We start from the raw sequence: 15,051 nt of genomic DNA, 5'->3' as shown, positions 1-15,051 counted from the left end.
ATGTGAATATTACTTAATGAAAATAGGATTGCAGAAACCCTGATTCTTTCCCTTTCAATTCACATATTACCCACATATTCCATTACTCATTTTCAATACTTTAACTTTCATTAAAAACATCTGATTATTTATTTATTTATTTATTTAAATTTTTTTAATGTTTATTTATTTTTGAGACAGAGAGAGACAGAGCATGAACAGGGGAGGGGCAGAGAGAGAGGGAGACACAGAATCTGAAATGGGCTCCAGGCTCTGAGCTGTCAGCACAGAGCCCGACGCGGGGCTCGAACTTACAGACCGTGAAATCATGACCTGAGCCGAAGTCGGAGGCTTAACCGACTGAGCCACCCAGGCGCCCCAAAAACATCTGATTTTTTAAATGTTTATTTATTTTTGAAAGAGAGAGAGAGAGGGCACGAGCAGGGGGAAGGGCAGAGAGAGAGAGGGAGACTTAGAATCCAAAGCAGGCTGCGGGCTCTGAGCTGTAGCACAGAGCTCGATGCAGGGCTCCAACTCATGAACCTTGAGATTATGAACTGAGCCGAAGTCGGATGCTTAACTGACTGAGCCACCCAGGTACCCCAAAAAACATCTAGTTTTTAAAAGGAGGTGTAGGGATACATAAGTAAATATATTAATGGCATTTGTCTAAATAAGCTGTCAACATGTTTGTTGCAGCCTTGTTTTTATTAATAAAATGTTGGAAATATCTTGAATAGCCATCATGAGGGAACTGGCTAGATAGATATTGATACATAAAAGAATAAAATAAAAGCATTAAAAAGAATGAAGTAGCTCTATATGTACTATCATGAATGGTTTCCACTACAGCATTCAGTGAAAAAAGTAAGTTGCATGGATTGCATGGGTGGCTCAATTGATTGAGCATCTGGCTCCTGTTTCTACTCAGGTCACGATCTAATGGTCATGATCTTGAGGTAGTGAGATTGAGCCCTGTGTTGGGCTCTGCAATGAACATGGAACCTACTTGGGATTCTCTCTCTCCCTCTCTCTCTTTCTCTGCCCCTCCCCACCAAAGTAAATAAACATTTTTCTTAAAAAAGGTAAGTTACAGAACATGTATAATGTGAAATCATCTGTGCAAAAAACAAAAATATATCCAGCTGTTTGACAGTGTGGAAGGATATTTACCAATATCTGAGGAGGGGATGAAGAGAAGGGAATTTCTGCTTTTTGCTTTATACCTATCTATGATATTTAAAATGTTTTTACTGGAAATATGAATCAAATTGTAAAATAAAGAAAAATGCAAACCTAGGAAAGGACAGTAAGTGCATAAAAGGTATACATAGGAACAGAATATTGATATTTATATTTTTCATTATGCTGTTTTTAAAATATACTCTGTTTAGAACTTTATATCATGGGACATAGTATATATGCTTTCTAAATAAAGTATATTTTCTTTAAATGTTTTTATTTTTTTATTTTTAAGGAAGACAGAGACAGAGACAGAGCAGGAAAGGGGGAGGTGCAGAGAGAGAGGGAGACACACAGAATCTGAAGCAGGCTCCAGGCTCTGAGCTGTCAGCACAGAGCCCGACACAGGGCTCAAACTCATGAACCACAAAATCATGATGTGAGCCAAAGTTGGACAATTAACTGACTGAGCCACCCAGGCACCCCATAAAGTAAATTTTCTTTAAAAAAAACCCCACAAAACAAAACAACAAAACAACAACAAAAAATATTGAAACCAGAAAATAAAGAAACAATGCCTTCACAATTCTGAAGAAAATTCTTTTCAATCTAGAATTTAATACCCAGCCAAACAACAAACTAAGTGTGAGAGTAGAATAAAATAATCTTCATTAATGTAAGCTCTCAAACAATTTATCTTCTATGTGCCTTTTCTCAGTAAGGTGTTCTCCACCAAAAAGATGAAGCCAAGGAAGAGGATGACCTGAGATCAAGGACACAAGAATTTATACATGAGACAGTTGACAATCATTCCCAGGATGAGGACAAATGGAAGTCCCAGGATCTCAACTATGTAGCAGGCCCAGACAGCAACCAGTCCAGACTAATAGGCACAGAGGTAGGTTCCAGAGGATGTCACTATGAAAAAAAAAAAAAAAAAAAAAAGGAATCAATAGATTATCTAAGACATGTGATCTTGTGAAAGATTTCACTGAGAGATCATTGGAGGCTGTAGGAAGAATCAGGCCTAGCAGAAATTGGCTGAGGTAGACTTACTGTGAAGCTAATGAATTTTAAACTTCAGGCTCCTTCATCTAAGTGAATCCTTTCCAAGGTGCTCTAACTAATTTGTTCCAAAAGTATGTATTCTATGTAAGAGGTTCTCTCAAAATGCACAAACTTCGACCTTATAAAACCTATATCTCCCCTGCTGGTGATTTTATAATTCCATAATTCCTTCTGATCTTATTATCTGTATTTTTCTAAAAAAAAAAAAAAAAAAAAAGAAGGAAAGAAAGAAAGAAAGAAAGAAAAAGAAATTTCCCTGATTAATTATTAGGTAATCCTGAAATACATTCCTTTACATGTCAGGATATGTTTTATTCTTACTTCTATTTATAAATTTTTAGGACTACTTAGTTAGTAACATAGAAAACCTCTAAAAGTGACCAAGTTTTTCTTTGTTTGTTTCAGGGTTTTTAAGATATAATTACAAAATCATGGATTAAAGTGTATATATTATGGGAATGCAAGCTGGTGCAGCCACTCTGGAAAACAGTATGGAGGTTCCTCAAAAAACTAAAAATAGAACTACCCTATGACCCAGGATTGCACTACTAGGTATTTATCAAGGGATACAGGTGTGCTGTTTCGAAGGGGCACATGCACCCCCATGTTTATAGCAGCACTAGCAACAATAGCCAAAGTATGGAAAGAGCCCAAATGTCCATCGATGGATGAATGGATAAAGAAGATGTGGTATATATATACAATGGAGTATTACTCGGCAATCAAAAAGAATGAAATCTTGCCATTTGCAACTACGTAGATGGAACTGGAGGGTATTATGCTAAGTGAAATTAGTCAGAGAAAGACAAAAATCAGATGACTTCACTCGTATGAGGACTTTAAGAGACAAAACAGATGAACATAAGGGAAGGGAAACAAAAAGAATATAAAAACAGGGAGGGGGACAAAACAGAAGAGACTCATAAATATGGAGAACAGACTGAGGGTTACTAGAGGGGTTGTGGGAGGGGGGATGGGCTAAATGGGTAAGGGGCACTAAGGAATATACTCCTGAAATCATTGTTGCACTATATGCTAACTAGTCTGGATGTAAATTTAAAAACATAAAAAATAAAATTAAAAAATATATATTATATTTATATAAATATAAAAATATATCAAGCATCCCAAAAATTTCCTTTGTGTCCCCTTCAGTCACTACCTCCAAATGTAACCACCATCCTAACTTCTTTTCTTTTTAAGTTCATTTATTTATTTTAAGAGAAAGAGAGAGAGAGAGGGTGGGTGGAGGAGCAGAGAGAGAGGGAGAGAGAGAGAATCCCAAGCAGGCTCCATGCCACCAGCACACAGCCTGACTCAGTGCTTGAACTCACAAACCTTGAGATCATGACATGAGCCAAAACCAAGAGTCGGACATTTAACTGACTGAGCCCCTTTCCACTATCCTAACTTCTAACAGTAATAATTGGTCTTACTTATTATTGAATTTATATAAGTGTAATCAGCATGATTTCTTTTTCTGTTGGTTTGGGTTTTTTATTTGTGCTTTGGTTTTTTTGTCTTGTTGTTGTCATTGTAACACTTTTTTAAAAAAATATTTTTTTAAATATTTATTTTTGAAAGAGAGAGAGAGACATTGAGTGCGAGCTGGAGAGGGGCAGAGATAGAGGGAGACACACAGAATCCGAAGCAGGCTCCAGGCTGTGAGCTGTCAGCACAGAGCCCCACATGGAGCTCAAACTCACAAATGGTGAGATCATGACCTGAGCCAAAGTCAGACACTTAACTGGCTGAGCCACCCAGGCCCTGTAACACTGTTTTATTAAGAGTGAACTATTTTTGGAGGCACTTGGGTGGCTCAGTCGGTTAAACATCCGACTTGAGCTCAGGTCAAGTGATATCATTGTGATATCAAGCCCCGAGTCAGGCTCTGACTGACAGTTCAGAGCCCGGAGCCTGCTTCAGATTCTGTGTCTCCTTCTCTCTGCCCCTCCCCCACTCACACTCTGTCTCTCTCTCTCTCTCAAAAATAAACAAACATTTAAAAAAAAAAAAAGAACATTTTCAGTATTCCTAAACTGTAAACAATGGGAAACTGAAGTATCAAAGGAGACACATCAGGGGTCATATGTTACATATATATATATATATATATATATATATATATATATATATATCATGTATTACAGACAATAACCTTTAAATTTTCTTATTGCCTTTATACAATCAATGCATAATATTTAAGTAAAACTGAAATAACTGAAACCTTTATTAGGCAAACATTTTTGCATACGCTGCCTTCTCTCCATCTTTCTGTGCCTTTATCTTTTGTTTAACTTTCAACAATTCTGTCTAGATAGTTTTATCTTCCAGTGCTGTCTCCTGAGCTTTCTTAAGATCAGCCCATGCTCGATCATATTCCTTTAATCCTTGCCATCCTTGAGCTCACAGTACAATGCTTTGGTATTTAATGGGTCTATTTCAAGAGCCTCCAAACAGGTGTCAATTGCTCCCTGCCAATTTGGCATCTTCAGTTTATTAGCACCAATATTCAGCATGCAGCTTAAAGCTATAGGTTGCAGCTTCTATCTGTCCGTTTTCTCAATAACAGCGTTTGAACCTTCCATATATCTTAAAACTTTTGTATATTTTTGGGGGCGCCTGGGTGGTTCAGTTGGTTGAGCCACCGACTCTTGATTTCACCTCAGGTCATGATCTCACAGTTCATGGGATCAAGCCCCACATGCTGTCAGCGCAGAGCCTGCTTGGGATTCTCTCTTTCTCTCTCTCTCTCTCTCTCTCTCTCCCTCCCTATCTGTCCTTCCTCTGCTTGCTCTCTCTCAAAATAAATAAATAAACATTAAAAAAACACTTTTGTACATTTTTAATAGCCGTCTCCCACTTCTGGATTTGAAAAAAAATATTTCCAATTTTTTTTAAGACTTCTGTTATTAGTAAAATTTTATCTGCATCTTTTAAATCTATATATCTGCATCCTCAGGGAAATCTGGACGACTGTCACCAGAACCATCTTTTGGGAATATCATCCCCTTCCTTCAGTTCTCTGTATTCTGCAATAATGTATAATTTGGCAAGGTTTTCACCTTTCACTTCTACATTTTCCAATATCCTTGCCATACCCATTCCTTTAATTACTTGTGCCAAACACCACATGTTTCCCATCCAAATGAGGAGTGCAAACCATTGTGATTAAGAACTGAGAACCATTTGTATTGCAGCCCGCATTTGTCATGCTCAATAACAGATATTTTCATCTTCACATTTTTTACCATCAATACTTTCTCTACCTGCCCCTTTTCGATATGAGAAGTCTCCACCCTGAATCATAAATTTCTTAATAATTTGATGGAAAGGGCACCCTTTGAAATGGAGAGTTTTCCCAGTAGTATGTCTAATGCCTTTTTCTTCTGTATGCAATATTCAAAATTTTTCTGCAGTTTTGAGTACAACATCTGCAAACAATTCTAGGACAGTTCGACCAATTTGCTCCTCTCCAATGTCCACAGCAAAGAAGATGGGGTGGGGGTGCGGTTTATTGGGGTTGGAGGGCTTAGTTTGGGGGTCCTGGTGCGACACTTTGAATCCCAGATGTTTGGGAGTGGACTCTGATTTCTTTTAAATTAAAAAGCTCTCCGGGGCACCTGGGTGGCTCAGATGGTTAAGCGTCCAACTCTTGATTTTGTCTCAGGTCATTATCTCTCGGTTACACGGAGCCTGCTTGGGATTTTCTCTCTCCCTCTCTCTCTACCCCTCTTCCACTCGTTCTCTCTCTCTCTCTGTCTCTCTCTAAATAAATAAACTTTAAGAAAAAAAACCCTCTTCTCTATTCTCTTATATGCCTAGAAAATATTTTAGCATTTTTTATTATATTATTATTTTTATATTTATTTATTTATCTGAGAGAGAGAGAATGAGAGACAGCACATGAGAGCAGGGCAGAGGGATAGAGGGAGAGAGAAAGAATCTCAAGCAGGCAGAGCTGGAGGCAGGGCTTGATCTCACTAACCCTGAGATCATGGTCTGAGCCAAAACCAACAGTCTGATGCTTAACCGAATGAGCCACCCAAGGTGCCCCTATAGCCTTAACCGACTGAGACAACTGGGAGCCTCTACAGGAATAATATGTTAGATGATTAGTATCTTAGGTTCAAACTGTCTCCACAAGAACACTTTGACAATTTACACCACCAGAAATATGAGTATACCCATTTCCCTGATAACCACACTGAGATTTTTTTTTTTTAATAACGTAAGAGTAAATTGTATCTGGTTGTTTTACTTTTCATTTCTGATAAAGACACACTGCATATAGGGGCACAAAGATGACAATATAATTCAGAAGAAAATTGAATGACGTCTTTGAAGCACTGAAAGAAAAAAATGTCAACCTATAATTCTATACCAAGTGAAAATTGAGTTATCTTATTTCTGACTATGACAAAGTAACTGGTATCAGACTAGTCCTCCCATCACACACACACACACACACACACACACACACACACACACACCTAGAAAACTGCCCAAAATATATGAAACGATTGTTTTAAGATATTGGGCAAAGGCAGCATAGGGTTGTAATCCCTGAGGGAAAAGGAAAGAAAAATTGTGCACCTTCCAATTATCCCAACTACCTGCCCATAAATACTCTTCACACTATAGCACAGGGATGGGAAACCCAACAAGAGTACAGGGGTTTTGTTGAGCTGAGGAGACAGAGATTAGATTTTGGGGAGGCTGAGGAGGCAGATTCTATGAGAAAGTCCTAGAGAGAAGAGAGGTATGCAAAGAAAGAGCTCCACAAATTTGCATAGTGGTCCAGTGTCTTTGGCTGAATAGCAGGCTACATGTGCAAAGCGTGACAGAGGAGACTTCTTGAAACTGACCAAAAATCAACTACCAGGTAAAGAACAACTGCTGGGGAATTATAAAGTGAATAATTACTGGAGTTCACACAGGAATGGAAGAAATTAGAGTTCCAACCAGTCAGACTGGAGAGACTGCGTCAAATATTCGGAGCATTCATTAGATACCTTAAAAAAGCTGTCTTAGGAGTAGACTCCTACTAGCCCAAGGGTAAAGTTACTCTAGACCTTCCCTCACAAAGTTTAAAAACTTGCCTCAAATGAATCAAGCTGATATGAAAGTAATTAGCTGCCTGCCAGAACAAAGCTTAAAGAAAGACAATAAAATCCAGAAATTCGATGATGTAACATTTACAATGTCCAGCATCTAATAAACATACTCCCTCCAACCACCAAATAAACAAATAGATAAATAAGCAAAAGAAAAAAAGAAAATGTGATCTCTAGCTGGGAGAAAACTTAAACAATAAAAACAGACCCAGAAATGAAAGAAATTATGCAATTAATAGGTAAAGACTTCAAAACATCTTGATATAAGTTCAAATATTCCAAGAAAACCATAAATCCAATGAGGAAATAAATGGAGACTATAAAAAAGAAATGAAAAATACCATTGTATGACCTTTAGAGAAAATTAGATGATAAAGTTGAAAAGGTCAGTGAACTTGAAGATGCAGAAGTAAGAACAACGTAAACTGAAGCACAGAGAGAAAAGGAAGATGGAGGGGAAATAAGCAAGCCTCAGCGACCAGTTGGATGATATCAAGCATTCTACCACACACATAATCTAGAGTACTGGAAAACAAGGGAGCAGGAAAGAATATTTGCAGAAATTGTGGCAAAAAATTCACCAGATTTCATGAAAAAAATATTAACACCCAGATCCAAATAAACTGATGAACCTCATGCAGGATAAACACAAAGAAAATTATACCTAGACACAGCATAACCAAATTGCTGAGCACCGATGATAAAAAATAAATCTGAAAAGAAGACAGAGAGAAAGATATATGGCATAGACTGAAGCAAAGGTTAAGTATAAGCATTAACTTCTCATCAGAAACAGTGCAAGACAGAAGATAATGGAATAACACCCTTAAAGTGCTAAATGAAAAAAAAAAAAAAAGCCAGCCTAGAATAGTATTTCCAGTGGATGTAAAAATGAAGACAAAAAAGACATTTTAAGACAAATAAAAGCTGAAAAAAGTTATCACTTATAAGAAATGCTACAGGAGGTTCTTCAGATGGAAGAAAGATGATATCAAGTGAACACTCAAATGAACACAAATAAAGGGAATGGAAATAGTAAATTTGTGGGTAAATATAAAAGACACTTTTTATTAAAAAAAATTTTTTTTTCTTAATGTTTTTATTTATTTTTGAGACAGAGAGAGACACAGCATGAACAGGGAAGGGGCAGAGAGAGGGAGACACAGAATCAGAAGCAGGCTCTAGGCTCTGAGCCATCAGCACAGAGCCCGACGCGGGGCTCGAACTCACAGACTGTGAGATCATGACCTGAGCCAAAGTTGGACACTCAACCGACTGAGCCACCCAGGCGCCCCTAAAAGACACTTTTAAAAAGTTCTTTAAGGGGAACCTGGGTGATTCAGTCAGTTAAGTGTCCAGACACTTGGTTTCGGCTCAGATCATGATCTTATGGTTGGTAGGTTTGTGCCCCAAGTCAATTCTGCACTGACAATGTGGAGACTGCTTGGAATTCTCTCTCTCTCTCTCTCTCTCTCTCTCTCTCTCTCAAAGCAACTAAATAAACTTTTAATAAATACAATTTATTTATTTTGAGAAAGAGAGAGAGAGAGAGAGGGAAAGAGAAATTGCACGAGCAGGGGAGGGGCAGAGAGAGAGATACAGAATCTGAAGCAGGCTCCAGGCTCTGAGCTGTCAGCACAGAGCCTGATGCAGGGCTCAAACTTGTGAACTGCGAGATCAAGACCTGAGCCAAAGTCAGACACCCAACCGACTGAGTCACCCAGGTGCCCCAATAAATAAACATTAAAAAATTATAATAATAATAAATTAAAAAGTTGTTTAAAAGATAATTGACTCTTTGGGGTACCTGGCTGGCTTAGTCATTAAGAGCATGCAACTCTTGATCTTAGGGTTGTGAGTTCAAGCCCTGCATTTGGTGTAGAGATTAAAAATAAAATCTAAAAAGGGTGGCTGGGTGGCTCAGTTGGTTAAGCCTCCAACTTCAGCTCAGGTCATGATCTCACGGTTCGTGAGTTCAAACCCACATGCTAACAACTCAGAGCCTGGAGCCTGCTTCAGATTCTGTGTCTCCCTCTCTCTCTGCCCCTCCTCTGCCTGCACTCTGTCTCTCTCTCAAAAATAAACATTTACAAAAATAATAAAATAAAATCTAAAAAGAAGATAACTGATGCTTTAAGACAAAAATAGTAATAATATACAGTGGGATATATGTAGAAGTAAAATGTATGACAACAATAACAAAAAGGATGAGCGAAAGGAAAATGGAAGTATACTATTGTACAGTTTTTACATTACACACGAAGTCATATAATATTTGAAGGTAGTCTGTGGTAAGTTAAAGATGCATATGGTAAGCCTTAGTGCAACTATTGAAAAATATATATATATATATAGTTAATAAGAGGAGATAAATGAAATACCAAAAATACTCAAAGATCAGCAGGAAAACAGGAACAAAAATAGATAAGACAAATATAAAACAGCATGGTGGTAGATTTTAATCCAACCACACCAATTAAAATTGTCTCTTTATGCATTTTGCCATTTTTTCTATTACAGTGGTTGTCTTTTCTTGTTGATTTGCAAGAGCTCTTTACATATTAAAATATAAATCATGTCATGTATGTTTTCTGCCTTTGATGTTATCTTTAGGAAACCTTCCCCTTCCAAACGTAGATAGCATTTTGACAATAAATATGAGAAGAGTATAAACCTAGACACTGAGGTAGAAAAGCATAAGCTATATTTGGGAAATAAACATTGAGTAGAAGAGTTTGGCTATAAAAGGCATTTTAGGGAATCACACAATATAAAAATAGAAAGAGTCATTCAGGACCAGAACATAGAATGCTGTCTTAAACCATTCAGGCTGCTATAATAAAATACCACAGACTGGGTAACTTATAAACAAGAGACATTTATTGTTCACAGTTCTGGAGGCTGAAGTCCAAGATCAGGGTGCCAGCATGGCCAGGAGAAGGCCCTACTTCAGGTGACAGACTTCTTGTAACCTCACGTGGCGGAAGAGTCTAGGAAGCTCTGTGGGATCTCTTTAATAAAACCACTAATCCCACTCAGGAGGGCTCCACTATCAAATCCTAATCACCTCTCAAAGTCCCCACTTATTAATACTATCACCTTTGGGGGTTAGGATTTCAACATGAATAGGGTGTCGGGGGGGGGGGGGGCACATTCAAACCATGGCAACTGACTTGACTATCAGATAAAGGAGCTTGGTCTCCATTGGGTAGACCAAAGGGAACCTCTAAAGGTTGATTTTCTTTTCTTTCTTTTTTTTTTTAATTTCTTTTTAACATTTATTTATTTTTGAGACAGGGAGAGACAGCATGAACTGGGGAAGGTCAGAGAGAGAGGGAGACACAGAATCTGAAACAGGCTCCAGGCTCTGAGCTATCAGCACAGAGCCTGATGCGGGACTTGAACTCACGGACCTCGAGATCATGACCTGAGCTGAAGTCGGATGCTTAACCAACTGAGCCACCCAGGCGCCCATAAAGGTTGATTTTCAATACCATAAACATTGGGAAGATAAATCTTGTTGAAGATCTAAGTGTGTAGGACAGACTGGAGAAATGGGTGGTAGAGAGAGATCTAAGTTGGAGACCAGCTAGTATACTTTTGCAGTAATTCATACAGGAAGTGATATCCACCCATATACTGAATAAGGATAAAAATTATATGATTACCATAAAAATCAAAAGCCTTGATCCTCTTTCAGTGCTTTGTTTTAGACAAGTTGAATTTGAACAATAACATTCAAATAGGAGGTACTGGATGGGCAGGTTTTGGAGATGACAGGGCTAGGGAAACATTGAGAGTTATTAGCACAGAGGTAATTGTTGAAATAATAGGAGGAAATGAAGTCACCAGGGGAGACTTGTAGATTTCTAGGATATTGGAAGGCTCCTATTTATCCTTCCAGAATGAAAGCCTAGGTGTCATCTCTTCTAGGAAACCTTCCCTGATCACCATCTCCCTGGCCCCCCCACCACTACTGACTTAGGGGTCCTTTCTCTGCTTCCACAGAGCCCTGTGTATGCCCCTATTTATCACACTGTATTATTGTTGAGTGTTTCCTCTTTTCCTTGAGCTTCTAGAAAGCAGATTCTAAATTTTTTTTTTTTAATTTTTAATGTTTATTTTTGAGAGAAAGAGAGACAGGGCGTAAGGGGGTGGGGCAGAGAGAGAGGGAGACATAGAATCCAAAGCGGGCTTCAGGCTCTGAGCTGTATGCTGCGCAACGTTGGTGGTATAGTGGTGAGCATAACTGCCTTCCAGGCTCTGAGCTGTCAGCACAGAGCCCAACACACGGAGCTTGAATTCATGAGCTGTGAGATCATGACCTGAGTCGAAGTCGGTTGTTTAACTGACTAAGCAACCGAGGCGCTCCAAGCAAGTACCAAAATTTTTTTTAATAAAAATTTTTAAAGTTTATCTTTTATTTTGAGAGAGACAGAGAAAGAGCATGAGGAGGGGAGGGGAGGGGCGGGGGGGGGTGAACCCCAAGCAGACTCTGCAGGGTCAGCGCAGAGCTGGATGTGGGACTCAAATTTATGAAACTGTGAGATCATGACCTGAGCTGAAATCAAGAGTCAGATGCTTAACTGACTGAGCCACCGAGGCACCCCAGGTACTTAAACTTACTCAACTTCGTGTTCTCCTGGCCTATAGAAAGCTCTTGAAAAATGTTTGCTGAACATAATCAGATTCTACGATTTGTTGCTTTCCCAAGGAAGATATCCTTTAGTATCTCCTCCCTTCCCTCCTCTCAGCCAATTCTGTTGCCCCATAAACCAGTTATTCTTTTTGGGGTATAACCTCCACCTTTTTCCACTGCAGTTCAGCATCTTCTTTGATCTCTAGGGGAGAATGGAAACCATTTCTGATCTCTTTTGAGAGATGGCAATACTGACAAAAAATTTTACCTTCTTGATCCCAGATTCTCTAACCTCCTCAATTTGTAAAAGGAAGTTATAGTTGGAGAGGAAAGGGCGATCTATATGCCCTGTGATGGAATGCCTGGGAACTTGAAGAGAAAAGATTTTCTGACTAAGTAACCCTATCCGCTAATTTCAAAACAAGCTGGAGTCTAGAGACAGGCTAACTTGCAAATACCAGCCCCTCACAGCACCACCTAGTGGATAAAAAGAAACTAACACGGAGTGTCTGGGTGGCTCAGCCCCTTGAGCCACAAACTCTTTTATTTTGGTTCAGGTCATGGTCCCAGGATCCTGGGATGGGTCCCTGCCCTTGCCCTGGGCTGAGCATGGAGCCTGCCTGGGATTCTCGTTCTCTCTTCCTCTGCCCCTCTCCCCCACTTGCACTCTGTTTCTTTTTTTTTTTTTTTCTTTTTTATAAATTTTTTTTTCAACGTTTTTAATTTATTTTTGGGACAGAGAGAGACAGAGCATGAACGGGGGAGGGGCAGAGAGAGAGGGAGACACAGAATCGGAAACAGGCTCCAGGCTCCGAGCCATCAGCCCAGAGCCTGACGCGGGACTCGAACTCACGGACCGCGAGATCGTGACCTGGCTGAAGTCGGACGCTTAACCGACTGCGCCACCCAGGCGCCCCACTTGCACTCTGTTTCTATAAAAGGATAAGATAGGATATGATATGATATGACATGACACGATAGAAAAAATAAAAAAATATATAAAAATGAAATGAAATAATAAAATAAATAAAATAAAATAAAGTAAAGTAAAATAAAATAAAATAAAAAATAAAGTAAAATAAAATAAGGGCTCTGAGACCATGAAGGTAAATGGCCAATTCTAAATTAACTCACTTTCAGATCTCTAGAATCTTTGCTATTTACACATTAGGAGGAATCATCAGCAAAGGGGAAAGAATTGCCAAATAAATAGTAATATAGCTTCAAGAGTATAAAAAAAGCAAGGAGCTAATTTACTTTGCCATAAGCTATAAGGGCCCATTGGGGAAATAATTAAACTAATAACCTTCTACCCCAACCATCCCAAAGAGAGAGACCAGAGAGAGAATGTGTGATCCCCCAGCCCCTTGGTATTGATTTTATCAGTGGCTTTCAAATGTATTTTTCTGCAAACCAAGGTAAGGAATGCATTTTATATCCTCACTCAACACTGGAAACAAAATTATCATGAGACATATTTATCCTTATTAAGCATCAGTCTCTGCTATTTTCTAGTCTACTCCACTTAGAAACACCACTAGTAGGGTGCTTGGCTGGCTCAGTCAGTAGAGCATATGACTCTTGATCTTGGGGTTGTAAGTTCAAGGCCCATACTTGATGTAGAAAATACTTAAAACCTTGAAGAAAAAAAGCCCCAACATCCTACTGGCCAGAACTTTCTAAATTGATTTCATGACTCACATTTTGAAAAACACTAGCCAGTTTATGTGTAAATTTTCATCCTATATCAACACTGATGTTTTGCTAAGGAAAAGTGCCCCTACAGAATTGAAACCAAATTCACCATATCTCTTCCATGCTGCCAAGCCTGTGTGCACAGTTGCTCTCCCCTACCTGCCTTTGTTGAGATATGAGTCATAATCTTCTTCAAAATCCAACACCATCATTAAGTCTTTCCATTCCTCCAATCAGAAGAAATTATTTCTCTCTTAGTTCTCCCTCAAAGCAGTGCTGGTACCTCTACCCTAGCACTTAATTAATGTGCCTAGTACTCAATTAGTGATTTACACAACTTATAGCTTCCTTAAATGAAGGTTCTACATACTCATAATTGCATCCCTGTATTCATAATTGCATCCCTCCAGACTGGCACAATGACTAACAGGGCCCAACAAATATCAAAGTAAACTTGTATAAAACTACTTAAGATCCAGAAAATTTAGGGGCACCTGGGTGGCTCGGTTGGTTAAGTATCCAACTTCGGTTCAGGCATGATCTCACAATTCATGAGTTCGAGCCCTACATCGGGCTTGCTGCTGTCAGAGCAAAGCCCACTTCAGATCCTCTGCCCACCGCCCCCCCGCCCCCGTCCCTAACCCACTTGTGCGCTCTCTCTCAAAAATAATTAAAAACATTAAGAAATACATTTTAAAAATAATTTTAAAAATAAAATAAAGATCCAGGAAATTCAAAGTTTTACTGAGGTAAATCCTTTTGCAAAGCACTTAATCTCTCCCTAGTAATAGTTAAGTATGATTCCTCTAAAACATCTGAACTTATAAAATATCAAATATCTATATACATAAGCCAATTAAGCCTTCTTTATAAAATTTTCGTAATTGTGCAGGGGTCCTACAGAAGGAAACTCAGGCTTTTAGTCTCACACTGAGGTGCCCAGGCAAGTCCTCACTAATGAGCTCAGCCATTTGAGGCACAAATTATCCTTCGTTTTCTGTTTCTACACATGGCTTGTGGCCTTATTCATTCAGTTAAGTATTTGAGAATTTACTATTTGGGGTAGTGTGATGCAATGATAAACAGTCCCAGGGCTGGATGAGCACAATGATCTAACAAGGAGGAGGAGGGCTAACATGGAACCGAGCATAACATAATAAATCCCATCACAAACCTAAGTAAGGAAGCAAGTTCAGAGAGGCATCTAAATTAATATTTGAAGCTTATGGAAGTCTTCCTAGAGAGGATAACACTGAGATTCAAAGGCTAAGAGTTGACGAGGCAGAAGGGGTCAGCAAGAGTATTATAAGCAGAGGGATCAGAAAGGACAAAGCCTCTCTGAGGCTCAGAGAGAATATGGCTCTTTTAACA

At 38.9% G+C, this 15,051-nt stretch overlaps 1 pseudogene; it reads right to left on the bottom strand.

Moving 5' to 3' along the window:
• Nucleotides 1–4,461: 4,461 nt before the first annotated feature.
• LOC131483820 (peptidyl-prolyl cis-trans isomerase D-like) lies at nt 4,462–13,889 on the bottom strand (annotated as a pseudogene).
• Nucleotides 13,890–15,051: the final 1,162 nt, after the last annotated feature.

Source organism: Neofelis nebulosa, chromosome 8 (assembly GCF_028018385.1).
Source record: "Neofelis nebulosa isolate mNeoNeb1 chromosome 8, mNeoNeb1.pri, whole genome shotgun sequence".
Classification (NCBI taxonomy): Eukaryota; Metazoa; Chordata; class Mammalia; order Carnivora; family Felidae; genus Neofelis; species Neofelis nebulosa.
The sequence above is the reverse complement of the archived record's forward strand: the minus strand, read 5'-3'. Positions and strand labels throughout refer to the sequence as shown.